Source organism: Canis lupus, chromosome 13 (assembly GCF_048164855.1).
Source record: "Canis lupus baileyi chromosome 13, mCanLup2.hap1, whole genome shotgun sequence".
In the NCBI taxonomy this organism is placed as follows: domain Eukaryota; kingdom Metazoa; phylum Chordata; class Mammalia; order Carnivora; family Canidae; genus Canis; species Canis lupus.
In genome coordinates this window covers 145,201-160,248 of record NC_132850.1, presented here as the reverse complement: position 1 = coordinate 160,248, position 15,048 = coordinate 145,201, and positions in this window count along the sequence as shown.

Here is a 15,048-nt window from a genome sequence, read left to right as displayed (position 1 = left end):
GGTATGCATGGGAGGCAGATGTATGCTACCCACTCGGACATGCGAGTGGGAACCTAGCTACAGTCTGATGAAGAAGGACTTTGGAAATCGCTGTATTCAACTCAGATACACGTGGGTCCAGGCACAACGATTCCACATGCTTTTCTCACAACCTTTCCCTGCCACTAACATGAGGACGTTAGCAGCTCCTTCTACAGTCAAGCAGGATGCGGGAGGGTTGTGCCCTGTCCTTAGCTCTCACAGGGAAGCATGCCTTGAAGCCAGCTGTCAACTAGCTGCATTCTTATGGCAGGGTGAAGGTAGCAGTATTCTGAGACAGGAGGTTCCCAGATTACCACTCTACTGCACCTGGAGATACCCTCCAGGTCTGCATTGTTAACTTGCGTCTCAGAGGCCTCTGGCAAAAGTCTCTGGTGAAGACGTGGGAAACTCACTCTGCAGGCAGTGTGGAACTGTGAGGGACTGAGGGTGAGCTTAACTCTCAGCAGTAAGACGATTTTGGGCAAGGCGTTCAGCTACCTTCTCACATATGGAACTTAGTATGTAGCACCAGTCTACCCCAGGAATTACTGGGAAATCGCTGGATTGAGCTTGGAGGCACTAGTCTTGTGTGCCGGCAGATTCCAGTTACCTCTCCCAACACTTCGGTGAAGCAGCGAGCCTAGGCCTTTTGGAAGCGAAAGGTAGCTGCAGGCAGGAGGTAGGGTTACAGGCCATAAGCTCAACTCTCAGAAGTGGGTATGCATGGGAAGCAGATGTATGCTACCCACTCGGACATGCGAGTGGGAACCTAGCTACACTCTGATGAAGAAGGACTTTGGAAATCGCTGTATTCAACTCAGATACACGTGGGTTCAGGCACAACGATTCCACATGCTTTTCTCACAACCTTTCCCTGCCACTAAAATGAGGACGTTAGCAGCTCCTTCTACAGTCAAGCAGGATGCGGGAGGGTTGTGCCCTGTCCTTAGCTCTCACAGGGAAGCATGCCTTGAAGCCAGCTGTCAACTAGCTGCATTCTTATGGCAGGGTGAAGGTAGCAGTATTCTGAGACAGGAGGTTCCCAGATTACCACTCTACTGCACCTGGAGATACCCTCCAGGTCTGCATTGTTAACTTGCGTCTCATAGCCTCTGACAAACGTCTCTGGTGAAGTTGTGCGAAACTCACTCTGCAGGCAGTGTGGAACTGTGAGGGACTGAGGGTGAGCTTAACTCTCAGCAGTAAGATGATTTTGGACAAGGCGTTCAGCTACCTTCTCACATATGGAACTTAGTATGTAACACCAGTCTACCCCAGGAATTACTGGGAAATCGCTGTATTGAGCTTGGAGGCACTAGTCTTGTGTGCCGGGAGATTCCAGTTACCTCTCCCAACACTTCGGTGAAGCAGCGAGCCTAGGCCTTTTGGAAGCGAAAGGTAGCGGCAGGCAGGATGTAGGGTTACAGGCCATGAGCTCAACTCTCAGAAGTGTGTATGCATGGGAGGCAGATGTCTGCTACCCACTCGGACATGGGAGTTGGAACCTAGCTACACTCCTATTGAAGAAGGATGTTGGAAATCGCTGTATTCATCTCAGATACACGGGAGTTCAGGCCCAATGCTTACACATGCTTTTCCCACAACCTATCCCGGCCACTAACATAAGGAGGTTAGCAGGTACCTCTACAGTCAGGCAGGATGCGGGAGGGTTCTGCCCTGTCCTCAGCTCTCACAAGGAAGCATGCCTAGAAGCCAGCTCTCAACTAGCTGCATTCTTATGACAGTGTGAAGGTAGCAGTATTCTGAGTAAGGAGGTTCTTAGATTGCCACTCTCCGGCACCTGGAGATACCCTCCAGGTCTGCATTGTTAACTTGCGTCTCAGAGGCCTCTGGCAAAAGTCTCTGGTGAAGACGTGGGAAACTCACTCTGCAGGCAGTGTGGAACTGTGAGGGACTGAGGGTGAGCTTAACTCTCAGCAGTAAGATGATTTTGGACAAGGCGTTCAGCTACCTTCTCACATATGGAACTTAGTATGTAGCACCAGTCTACCCCAGGAATTACTGGGAAATCGCTGGATTGAGCTTGGAGGCACTAGTCTTGTGTGCCGGCAGATTCCAGTTACCTCTCCCAACACTTCGGTGAAGCAGCGAGCCTAGGCCTTTTGGAAGCGAAAGGTAGCTGCAGGCAGGAGGTAGGGTTACAGGCCATAAGCTCAACTCTCAGAAGTGGGTATGCATGGGAAGCAGATGTATGCTACCCACTCGGACATGCGAGTGGGAACCTAGCTACACTCTGATGAAGAAGGACTTTGGAAATCGCTGTATTCAACTCAGATACACGTGGGTTCAGGCACAACGATTCCACATGCTTTTCTCACAACCTTTCCCTGCCACTAACATGAGGACGTTAGCAGCTCCTTCTACAGTCAAGCAGGATGCGGGAGGGTTGTGCCCTGTCCTTAGCTCTCACAGGGAAGCATGCCTTGAAGCCACTTGTCAACTAGCTGCATTCTTATGGCAGGGTGAAGGTAGCAGTATTCTGAGACAGGAGGTTCCCAGATTACCACTCTACTGCACCTGGAGATACCCTCCAGGTCTGCATTGTTAACTTGCGTCTCAGAAGCCTCTGGCAAACGTCTCTGGTGAAGACGTGCGAAACTCACTCTGCAGACAGTGTGGAACTGTGAGGGACTGTGGGTGAGCTCAACTCTCAGAAGTAAGATGTTTTTGGACAAGGCGTTCAACTACCTACTCACGTATGGAACTTAGTATGTAGCACCAGTCTACCCCAGGAATTACTAGGAAATCGCTTGATTGAGCTTGGAGGCACTCGTCTTGTGTGCCGGGAGATTCCAGTTACCTCTCCCAACACTTGCGTCAAGCAGCGAGCCTAGGCCTTTTGGAAGCGAAAGGTAGCGGCAGGCAGGATGTAGGGTTACAGGCCATGAGCTCAACTCTCAGAAGTGTGTATGCATGGGAGGCAGATGTCTGCTACCCACTCGGACATGGGAGTTGGAACCTAGCTACACTCCTATTGAAGAAGGATGTTGGAAATCGCTGTATTCATCTCAGATACACGGGAGTTCAGGCCCAATGCTTACACATGCTTTTCCCACAACCTATCCCGGCCACTAACATAAGGAGGTTAGCAGGTATGTCTACAGTCAGGCAGGATGCGGGAGGGTTCTGCCCTGTCCTCAGCTCTCACAAGGAAGCATGCCTAGAAGCCAGCTCTCAACTAGCTGCATTCTTATGACAGTGTGAAGGTAGCAGTATTCTGAGTAAGGAGGTTCTTAGATTGCCACTCTCCGGCACCTGGAGATACCCTCCAGGTCTGCATTGTTAACTTGCGTCTCAGAGGCCTCTGGCAAAAGTCTCTGGTGAAGACGTGGGAAACTCACTCTGCAGGCAGTGTGGAACTGTGAGGGACTGAGGGTGAGCTCAACTCTCAGCAGTAAGATGATTTTGGACAAGGCGTTCAGCTACCTTCTCACATATGGAACTTAGTATGTAGCACCAGTCTACCCCAGGAATTACTGGGAAATCGCTGGATTGAGCTTGGAGGCACTAGTCTTGTGTGCCGGCAGATTCCAGTTACCTCTCCCAACACTTCGGTGAAGCAGCGAGCCTAGGCCTTTTGGAAGCGAAAGGTAGCTGCAGGCAGGAGGTAGGGTTACAGGCCATAAGCTCAACTCTCAGAAGTGGGTATGCATGGGAAGCAGATGTATGCTACCCACTCGGACATGCGAGTGGGAACCTAGCTACACTCTGATGAAGAAGGACTTTGGAAATCGCTGTATTCAACTCAGATACACGTGGGTTCAGGCACAACGATTCCACATGCTTTTCTCACAACCTTTCCCTGCCACTAACATGAGGACGTTAGCAGCTCCTTCTACAGTCAAGCAGGATGCGGGAGGGTTGTGCCCTGTCCTTAGCTCTCACAGGGAAGCATGCCTTGAAGCCACTTGTCAACTAGCTGCATTCTTATGGCAGGGTGAAGGTAGCAGTATTCTGAGACAGGAGGTTCCCAGATTACCACTCTACTGCACCTGGAGATACCCTCCAGGTCTGCATTGTTAACTTGCGTCTCAGAAGCCTCTGGCAAACGTCTCTGGTGAAGACGTGCGAAACTCACTCTGCAGACAGTGTGGAACTGTGAGGGACTGTGGGTGAGCTCAACTCTCAGAAGTAAGATGTTTTTGGTCAAGGCGTTCAACTACCTACTCACGTATGGAACTTAGTATGTAGCACCAGTCTACCCCAGGAATTACTAGGAACTCGCTTGATTGAGCTTGGAGGCACTCGTCTTGTGTGCCGGGAGATTCCAGTTACCTCTCCCAACACTTGCGTCAAGCAGCGAGCCTAGGCCTTTTGGAAGCGAAAGGTAGCGGCAGGCAGGATGTAGGGTTACAGGCCATGAGCTCAACTCTCAGAAGTGTGTATGCATGGGAGGCAGATGTCTGCTACCCACTCGGACATGGGAGTTGGAACCTAGCTACACTCCTATTGAAGAAGGATGTTGGAAATCGCTGTATTCATCTCAGATACACGGGAGTTCAGGCCCAATGCTTACACATGCTTTTCCCACAACCTATCCCGGCCACTAACATAAGGAGGTTAGCAGGTACGTCTACAGTCAGGCAGGATGCGGGAGGGTTCTGCCCTGTCCTCAGCTCTCACAAGGAAGCATGCCTAGAAGCCAGCTCTCAACTAGCTGCATTCTTATGACAGTGTGAAGGTAGCAGTATTCTGAGTAAGGAGGTTCTTAGATTGCCACTCTCCGGCACCTGGAGATACCCTCCAGGTCTGCATTGTTAACTTGCGTCTCAGAGGCCTCTGGCAAAAGTCTCTGGTGAAGACGTGGGAAACTCACTCTGCAGGCAGTGTGGAACTGTGAGGGACTGAGGGTGAGCTCAACTCTCAGCAGTAAGATGATTTTGGACAAGGCGTTCAGCTACCTTCTCACATATGGAACTTAGTATGTAGCACCAGTCTACCCCAGGAATTACTGGGAAATCGCTGGATTGAGCTTGGAGGCACTAGTCTTGTGTGCCGGCAGATTCCAGTTACCTCTCCCAACACTTCGGTGAAGCAGCGAGCCTAGGCCTTTTGGAAGCGAAAGGTAGCTGCAGGCAGGAGGTAGGGTTACAGGCCATAAGCTCAACTCTCAGAAGTGGGTATGCATGGGAAGCAGATGTATGCTACCCACTCGGACATGCGAGTGGGAACCTAGCTACACTCTGATGAAGAAGGACTTTGGAAATCGCTGTATTCAACTCAGATACACGTGGGTTCAGGCACAACGATTCCACATGCTTTTCTCACAACCTTTCCCTGCCACTAACATGAGGACGTTAGCAGCTCCTTCTACAGTCAAGCAGGATGCGGGAGGGTTGTGCCCTGTCCTTAGCTCTCACAGGGAAGCATGCCTTGAAGCCAGCTGTCAACTAGCTGCATTCTTATGGCAGGGTGAAGGTAGCAGTATTCTGAGACAGGAGGTTCCCAGATTACCACTCTACTGCACCTGGAGATACCCTCCAGGTCTGCATTGTTAACTTGCGTCTCAGAGGCCTCTGGCAAAAGTCTCTGGTGAAGACGTGTGAAACTCACTCTGCAGGCAGTGTGGAACTGTGAGGGACTGAGGGTGAGCTCAACTCTCAGTAGTAAGATGATTTTGGACAAGGCGTTCAGCTACCTTCTCACATATGGAACTTAGTATGTAGCACCAGTCTACCCCAGGAATTAGTGGGAAATCGCTGGATTGAGCCTGGAGGCACTAGTCTTGTGTGCCGGGAGATTCCAGTTACCTCTCCCAACACTTCGGTGAAGCAGCGAGCCTTGGCCTTTGGAAGCGAAATGTAGCTGCAGGCAGGAGGTAGGGTTACAGGCCATAAGCTCAACTCTCAGAAGTGGGTATGCATGGGAGGCAGATGTCTGCTCCCCACTCGGACATGCGAGTGGGAACCTAGCTACACTCTGATGAAGAAGGACTTTGGAAATCGCTGTATTCAACTCAGATACACGTGGGTTCAGGGACAACGATTCCACAGGCTTTTCTCACAACCTTTCCCTGCCACTAACATGAGGACGTTAGCAGCTCCTTCTACAGTCAAGCAGGATGCGGGAGGGTTGTGCCCTGTCCTTAGCTCTCACAGGGAAGCATGCTTTGAAGCCAGCTGTCAACTAGCTGCATTCTTATGGCAGGGTGAAGGTAGCAGTATTCTGAGACAGGAGGTTCCCAGATTACCACTCTACTGCACCTGGAGATACCCTCCAGGTCTGCATTGTTAACTTGCGTCTCAGAAGCCTCTGGCAAACGTCTCTGGTGAAGACGTGCGAAACACACTCTGCAGACAGTGTGGAACTGTGAGGGACTGGGGGTGAGCTCAACTCTCAGAAGTAAGATGTTTTTGGTCAAGGCGTTCAACTACCTACTCACGTATGGAACTTAGTATGTAGCACCAGTCTACCCCAGGAATTACTAGGAACTCGATTGATTGAGCTTGGAGGCACTCGTCTTGTGTGCCGGGAGATTCCAGTTACGTCTCCCAACACTTGCGTCAAGCAGCGAGCCTAGGCCTTTTGGAAGCGAAAGGTAGCGACAGGCAGGATGTAGGGTTACAGGCCATGAGCTCAACTCTCAGAAGTGTGTATGCATGGGAGGCAGATGTCTGCTACCCACTCGGACATGGGAGTTGGAACCTAGCTACACTCCTATTGAAGAAGGATGTTGGAAATCGCTGTATTCATCTCAGATACACGGGAGTTCAGGCCCAATGCTTACACATGCTTTTCCCACAACCTATCCCGGCCACTAACATAAGGAGGTTAGCAGGTACGTCTACAGTCAGGCAGGATGCGGGAGGGTTCTGCCCTGTCCTCAGCTCTCACAAGGAAGCATGCCTAGAAGCCAGCTCTCAACTAGCTGCATTCTTATGACAGTGTGAAGGTAGCAGTATTCTGAGTAAGGAGGTTCTTAGATTGCCACTCTCCGGCACCTGGAGATACCCTCCAGGTCTGCATTGTTAACTTGCGTCTCAGAGGCCTCTGGCAAACGTCTCTGGTGAAGACGTGGGAAACTCACTCTGCAGGCAGTGTGGAACTGTGAGGGACTGAGGGTGAGCTCAACTCTCAGCAGTAAGATGATTTTGGACAAGGCGTTCAGCTACCTTCTCACATATGGAACTTAGTATGTAGCACCAGTCTACCCCAGGAATTACTGGGAAATCGCTGGATTGAGCTTGGAGGCACTAGTCTTGTGTGCCGGCAGATTCCAGTTACCTCTCCCAACACTTCGGTGAAGCAGCGAGCCTAGGCCTTTTGGAAGCGAAAGGTAGCTGCAGGCAGGAGGTAGGGTTACAGGCCATAAGCTCAACTCTCAGAAGTGGGTATGCATGGGAAGCAGATGTATGCTACCCACTCGGACATGCGAGTGGGAACCTAGCTACACTCTGATGAAGAAGGACTTTGGAAATCGCTGTATTCAACTCAGATACACGTGGGTTCAGGCACAACGATTCCACATGCTTTTCTCACAACCTTTCCCTGCCACTAACATGAGGACGTTAGCAGCTCCTTCTACAGTCAAGCAGGATGCGGGAGGGTTGTGCCCTGTCCTTAGCTCTCACAGGGAAGCATGCCTTGAAGCCAGCTGTCAACTAGCTGCATTCTTATGGCAGGGTGAAGGTAGCAGTATTCTGAGACAGGAGGTTCCCAGATTACCACTCTACTGCACCTGGAGATACCCTCCAGGTCTGCATTGTTAACTTGCGTCTCAGAAGCCTCTGGCAAACGTCTCTGGTGAAGACGTGCGAAACTCACTCTGCAGACAGTGTGGAACTGTGAGGGACTGTGGGTGAGCTCAAATCTCAGAAGTAAGATGTTTTTGGACAAGGCGTTCAACTACCTACTCACGTATGGAACTTAGTATGTAGCACCAGTCTACCCCAGGAATTACTAGGAAATCGCTTGATTGAGCTTGGAGGCACTCGTCTTGTGTGCCGGGAGATTCCAGTTACCTCTCCCAACACTTGTGTCAAGCAGCGAGCCTAGGCCTTTTGGAAGCGAAAGGTAGCGGCAGGCAGGATGTAGGGTTACAGGCCATGAGCTCAACTCTCAGAAGTGTGTATGCATGGGAGGCAGATGTCTGCTACCCACTCGGACATGGGAGTTGGAACCTAGCTACACTCCTATTGAAGAAGGATGTTGGAAATCGCTGTATTCATCTCAGATACACGGGAGTTCAGGCCCAATGCTTACACATGCTTTTCCCACAACCTATCCCGGCCACTAACATAAGGAGGTTAGCAGGTACGTCTACAGTCAGGCAGGATGCGGGAGGGTTCTGCCCTGTCCTCAGCTCTCACAAGGAAGCATGCCTAGAAGCCAGCTCTCAACTAGCTGCATTCTTATGACAGTGTGAAGGTAGCAGTATTCTCAGTAAGGAGGTTCTTAGATTGCCACTCTCCGGCACCTGGAGATACCCTCCAGGTCTGCATTGTTAACTTGCGTCTCAGAGGCCTCTGGCAAAAGTCTCTGGTGAAGACGTGGGAAACTCACTCTGCAGGCAGTGTGGAACTGTGAGGGACTGAGGGTGAGCTTAACTCTCAGCAGTAAGACGATTTTGGACAAGGCGTTCAGCTACCTTCTCACATATGGAACTTAGTATGTAGCACCAGTCTACCCCAGGAATTACTGGGAAATCGCTGGATTGAGCTTGGAGGCACTAGTCTTGTGTGCCGGCAGATTCCAGTTACCTCTCCCAACACTTCGGTGAAGCAGCGAGCCTAGGCCTTTTGGAAGCGAAAGGTAGCTGCAGGCAGGAGGTAGGGTTACAGGCCATAAGCTCAACTCTCAGAAGTGGGTATGCATGGGAAGCAGATGTATGCTACCCACTCGGACATGCGAGTGGGAACCTAGCTACACTCTGATGAAGAAGGACTTTGGAAATCGCTGTATTCAACTCAGATACACGTGGGTTCAGGCACAACGATTCCACATGCTTTTCTCACAACCTTTCCCTGCCACTAACATGAGGACGTTAGCAGCTCCTTCTACAGTCAAGCAGGATGCGGGAGGGTTGTGCCCTGTCCTCAGCTCTCACAGGGAAGAATGCCTTGAAGCCACTTGTCAACTAGCTGCATTCTTATGGCAGGGTGAAGGTAGCAGTATTCTGAGACAGGAGGTTCCCAGATTACCACTCTACTGCACCTGGAGATACCCTCCAGGTCTGCATTGTTAACTTGCGTCTCATAGCCTCTGGCAAACATCTCTGGTGAAGATGTGCGAAACTCACTCTGCAGGCAGTGTGGAACTGTGAGGGACTGAGGGTGAGCTCAACTCTCAGAAGTAAGATGATTTTGGACAAGGCGTTCAGCTACCTTCTCACATATGGAACTTAGTATGTAACACCAGTCTACCCCAGGAATTACTGGGAAATCGCTGGATTGAGCTTGGAGGCACTAGTCTTGTGTGCCGGGAGATTCCAGTTACCTCTCCCAACACTTCGGTGAAGCAGCGAGCCTAGGCCTTTTGGAAGCGAAAGGTAGCGGCAGGCAGGATGTAGGGTTACAGGCCATGAGCTCAACTCTCAGAAGTGTGTATGCATGGGAGGCAGATGTCTGCTACCCACTCGGACATGGGAGTTGGAACCTAGCTACACTCCTATTGAAGAAGGATGTTGGAAATCGCTGTATTCATCTCAGATACACGGGAGTTCAGGCCCAATGCTTACACATGCTTTTCCCACAACCTATCCCGGCCACTAACATAAGGAGGTTAGCAGGTACGTCTACAGTCAGGCAGGATGCGGGAGGGTTCTGCCCTGTCCTCAGCTTTCACAAGGAAGCATGCCTAGAAGCCAGCTCTCAACTAGCTGCATTCTTATGACAGTGTGAAGGTAGCAGTATTCTCAGTAAGGAGGTTCTTAGATTGCCACTCTCCGGCACCTGGAGATACCCTCCAGGTCTGCATTGTTAACTTGCGTCTCAGAGGCCTCTGGCAAAAGTCTCTGGTGAAGACGTGGGAAACTCACTCTGCAGGCAGTGTGGAACTGTGAGGGACTGAGGGTGAGCTTAACTCTCAGCAGTAAGACGATTTTGGACAAGGCGTTCAGCTACCTTCTCACATATGGAACTTAGTATGTAGCACCAGTCTACCCCAGGAATTACTGGGAAATCGCTGGATTGAGCTTGGAGGCACTAGTCTTGTGTGCCGGCAGATTCCAGTTACCTCTCCCAACACTTCGGTGAAGCAGCGAGCCTAGGCCTTTTGGAAGCGAAAGGTAGCTGCAGGCAGGAGGTAGGGTTACAGGCCATAAGCTCAACTCTCAGAAGTGGGTATGCATGGGAAGCAGATGTATGCTACCCACTCGGACATGCGAGTGGGAACCTAGCTACACTCTGATGAAGAAGGACTTTGGAAATCGCTGTATTCAACTCAGATACACGTGGGTTCAGGCACAACGATTCCACATGCTTTTCTCACAACCTTTCCCTGCCACTAACATGAGGACGTTAGCAGCTCCTTCTACAGTCAAGCAGGATGCGGGAGGGTTGTGCCCTGTCCTTAGCTCTCACAGGGAAGAATGCCTTGAAGCCACTTGTCAACTAGCTGCATTCTTATGGCAGGGTGAAGGTAGCAGTATTCTGAGACAGGAGGTTCCCAGATTACCACTCTACTGCACCTGGAGATACCCTCCAGGTCTGCATTGTTAACTTGCGTCTCATAGCCTCTGGCAAACATCTCTGGTGAAGATGTGCGAAACTCACTCTGCAGGCAGTGTGGAACTGTGAGGGACTGTGGGTGAGCTCAACTCTCAGAAGTAAGATGATTTTGGACAAGGCGTTCAGCTACCTTCTCACATATGGAACTTAGTATGTAACACCAGTCTACCCCAGGAATTACTGGGAAATCGCTGGATTGAGCTTGGAGGCACTAGTCTTGTGTGCCGGGAGATTCCAGTTACCTCTCCCAACACTTCGGTGAAGCAGCGAGCCTAGGCCTTTTGGAAGCGAAAGGTAGCGGCAGGCAGGATGTAGGGTTACAGGCCATGAGCTCAACTCTCAGAAGTGTGTATGCATGGGAGGCAGATGTCTGCTACCCACTCGGACATGGGAGTTGGAACCTAGCTACACTCCTATTGAAGAAGGATGTTGGAAATCGCTGTATTCATCTCAGATACACGGGAGTTCAGGCCCAATGCTTACACATGCTTTTCCCACAACCTATCCCGGCCACTAACATAAGGAGGTTAGCAGGTACGTCTACAGTCAGGCAGGATGCGGGAGGGTTCTGCCCTGTCCTCAGCTCTCACAAGGAAGCATGCCTAGAAGCCAGCTCTCAACTAGCTGCATTCTTATGACAGTGTGAAGGTAGCAGTATTCTCAGTAAGGAGGTTCTTAGATTGCCACTCTCCGGCACCTGGAGATACCCTCCAGGTCTGCATTGTTAACTTGCGTCTCAGAGGCCTCTGGCAAAAGTCTCTGGTGAAGACGTGGGAAACTCACTCTGCAGGCAGTGTGGAACTGTGAGGGACTGAGGGTGAGCTCAACTCTCAGCAGTAAGATGATTTTGGACAAGGCGTTCAGCTACCTTCTCACATATGGAACTTAGTATGTAGCACCAGTCTACCCCAGGAATTACTGGGAAATCGCTGGATTGAGCTTGGAGGCACTAGTCTTGTGTGCCGGCAGATTCCAGTTACCTCTCCCAACACTTCGGTGAAGCAGCGAGCCTAGGCCTTTTGGAAGCGAAAGGTAGCTGCAGGCAGGAGGTAGGGTTACAGGCCATAAGCTCAACTCTCAGAAGTGGGTATGCATGGGAAGCAGATGTATGCTACCCACTCGGACATGCGAGTGGGAACCTAGCTACACTCTGATGAAGAAGGACTTTGGAAATCGCTGTATTCAACTCAGATACACGTGGGTTCAGGCACAACGATTCCACATGCTTTTCTCACAACCTTTCCCTGCCACTAACATGAGGACGTTAGCAGCTCCTTCTACAGTCAAGCAGGATGCGGGAGGGTTGTGCCCTGTCCTTAGCTCTCACAGGGAAGCATGCCTTGAAGCCAGCTGTCAACTAGCTGCATTCTTATGGCAGGGTGAAGGTAGCAGTATTCTGAGACAGGAGGTTCCCAGATTACCACTCTACTGCACCTGGAGATACCCTCCAGGTCTGCATTGTTAACTTGCGTCTCAGAGGCCTCTGGCAAAAGTCTCTGGTGAAGACGTGTGAAACTCACTCTGCAGGCAGTGTGGAACTGTGAGGGACTGAGGGTGAGCTCAACTCTCAGTAGTAAGATGATTTTGGACAAGGCGTTCAGCTACCTTCTCACATATGGAACTTAGTATGTAGCACCAGTCTACCCCAGGAATTAGTGGGAAATCGCTGGATTGAGCCTGGAGGCACTAGTCTTGTGTGCCGGGAGATTCCAGTTACCTCTCCCAACACTTCGGTGAAGCAGCGAGCCTTGGCCTTTTGGAAGCGAAATGTAGCTGCAGGCAGGAGGTAGGGTTACAGGCCATAAGCTCAACTCTCAGAAGTGGGTATGCATGGGAGGCAGATGTCTGCTCCCCACTCGGACATGCGAGTGGGAACCTAGCTACACTCTGATGAAGAAGGACTTTGGAAATCGCTGTATTCAACTCAGATACACGTGGATTCAGGGACAACGATTCCACAGGCTTTTCTCACAACCTTTCCCTGCCACTAACATGAGGACGTTAGCAGCTCCTTCTACAGTCAAGCAGGATGCGGGAGGGTTGTGCCCTGTCCTTAGCTCTCACAGGGAAGCATGCTTTGAAGCCAGCTGTCAACTAGCTGCATTCTTATGGCAGGGTGAAGGTAGCAGTATTCTGAGACAGGAGGTTCCCAGATTACCACTCTACTGCACCTGGAGATACCCTCCAGGTCTGCATTGTTAACTTGCGTCTCAGAAGCCTCTGGCAAACGTCTCTGGTGAAGACGTGCGAAACACACTCTGCAGACAGTGTGGAACTGTGAGGGACTGGGGGTGAGCTCAACTCTCAGAAGTAAGATGTTTTTGGTCAAGGCGTTCAACTACCTACTCACGTATGGAACTTAGTATGTAGCACCAGTCTACCCCAGGAATTACTAGGAACTCGATTGATTGAGCTTGGAGGCACTCGTCTTGTGTGCCGGGAGATTCCAGTTACGTCTCCCAACACTTGCGTCAAGCAGCGAGCCTAGGCCTTTTGGAAGCGAAAGGTAGCGACAGGCAGGATGTAGGGTTACAGGCCATGAGCTCAACTCTCAGAAGTGTGTATGCATGGGAGGCAGATGTCTGCTACCCACTCGGACATGGGAGTTGGAACCTAGCTACACTCCTATTGAAGAAGGATGTTGGAAATCGCTGTATTCATCTCAGATACACGGGAGTTCAGGCCCAATGCTTACACATGCTTTTCCCACAACCTATCCCGGCCACTAACATAAGGAGGTTAGCAGGTACGTCTACAGTCAGGCAGGATGCGGGAGGGTTCTGCCCTGTCCTCAGCTCTCACAAGGAAGCATGCCTAGAAGCCAGCTCTCAACTAGCTGCATTCTTATGACAGTGTGAAGGTAGCAGTATTCTGAGTAAGGAGGTTCTTAGATTGCCACTCTCCGGCACCTGGAGATACCCTCCAGGTCTGCATTGTTAACTTGCTTCTCAGAGGCCTCTGGCAAACGTCTCTGGTGAAGACGTGGGAAACTCACTCTGCAGGCAGTGTGGAACTGTGAGGGACTGAGGGTGAGCTCAACTCTCAGCAGTAAGATGATTTTGGACAAGGCGTTCAGCTACCTTCTCACATATGGAACTTAGTATGTAGCACCAGTCTACCCCAGGAATTACTGGGAAATCGCTGGATTGAGCTTGGAGGCACTAGTCTTGTGTGCCGGCAGATTCCAGTTACCTCTCCCAACACTTCGGTGAAGCAGCGAGCCTAGGCCTTTTGGAAGCGAAAGGTAGCTGCAGGCAGGAGGTAGGGTTACAGGCCATAAGCTCAACTCTCAGAAGTGGGTATGCATGGGAAGCAGATGTATGCTACCCACTCGGACATGCGAGTGGGAACCTAGCTACACTCTGATGAAGAAGGACTTTGGAAATCGCTGTATTCAACTCAGATACACGTGGGTTCAGGCACAACGATTCCACATGCTTTTCTCACAACCTTTCCCTGCCACTAACATGAGGACGTTAGCAGCTCCTTCTACAGTCAAGCAGGAGGCGGGAGGGTTGTGCCCTGTCCTTAGCTCTCACAGGGAAGCATGCTTTGAAGCCAGCTGTCAACTAGCTGCATTCTTATGGCAGGGTGAAGGTAGCAGTATTCTGAGACAGGAGGTTCCCAGATTACCACTCTACTGCACCTGGAGATACCCTCCAGGTCTGCATTGTTAACTTGCGTCTCAGAAGCCTCTGGCAAACGTCTCTGGTGAAGACGTGCGAAACTCACTCTGCAGACAGTGTGGAACTGTGAGGGACTGTGGGTGAGCTCAAATCTCAGAAGTAAGATGTTTTTGGACAAGGCGTTCAACTACCTACTCACGTATGGAACTTAGTATGTAGCACCAGTCTACCCCAGGAATTACTAGGAAATCGCTTGATTGAGCTTGGAGGCACTCGTCTTGTGTGCCGGGAGATTCCAGTTACCTCTCCCAACACTTCGGTGAAGCAGCGAGCCTAGGCCTTTTGGAAGCGAAAGGTAGCGGCAGGCAGGATGTAGGGTTACAGGCCATGAGCTCAACTCTCAGAAGTGTGTATGCATGGGAGGCAGATGTCTGCTACCCACTCGGACATGGGAGTTGGAACCTAGCTACACTCCTATTGAAGAAGGATGTTGGAAATCGCTGTATTCATCTCAGATACACGGGAGTTCAGGCCCAATGCTTACACATGCTTTTCCCACAACCTATCCCGGCCACTAACATAAGGAGGTTAGCAGGTACGTCTACAGTCAGGCAGGATGCGGGAGGGTTCTGCCCTGTCCTCAGCTCTCACAAGGAAGCATGCCTAGAAGCCAGCTCTCAACTAGCTGCATTCTTATGACAGTGTGAAGGTAG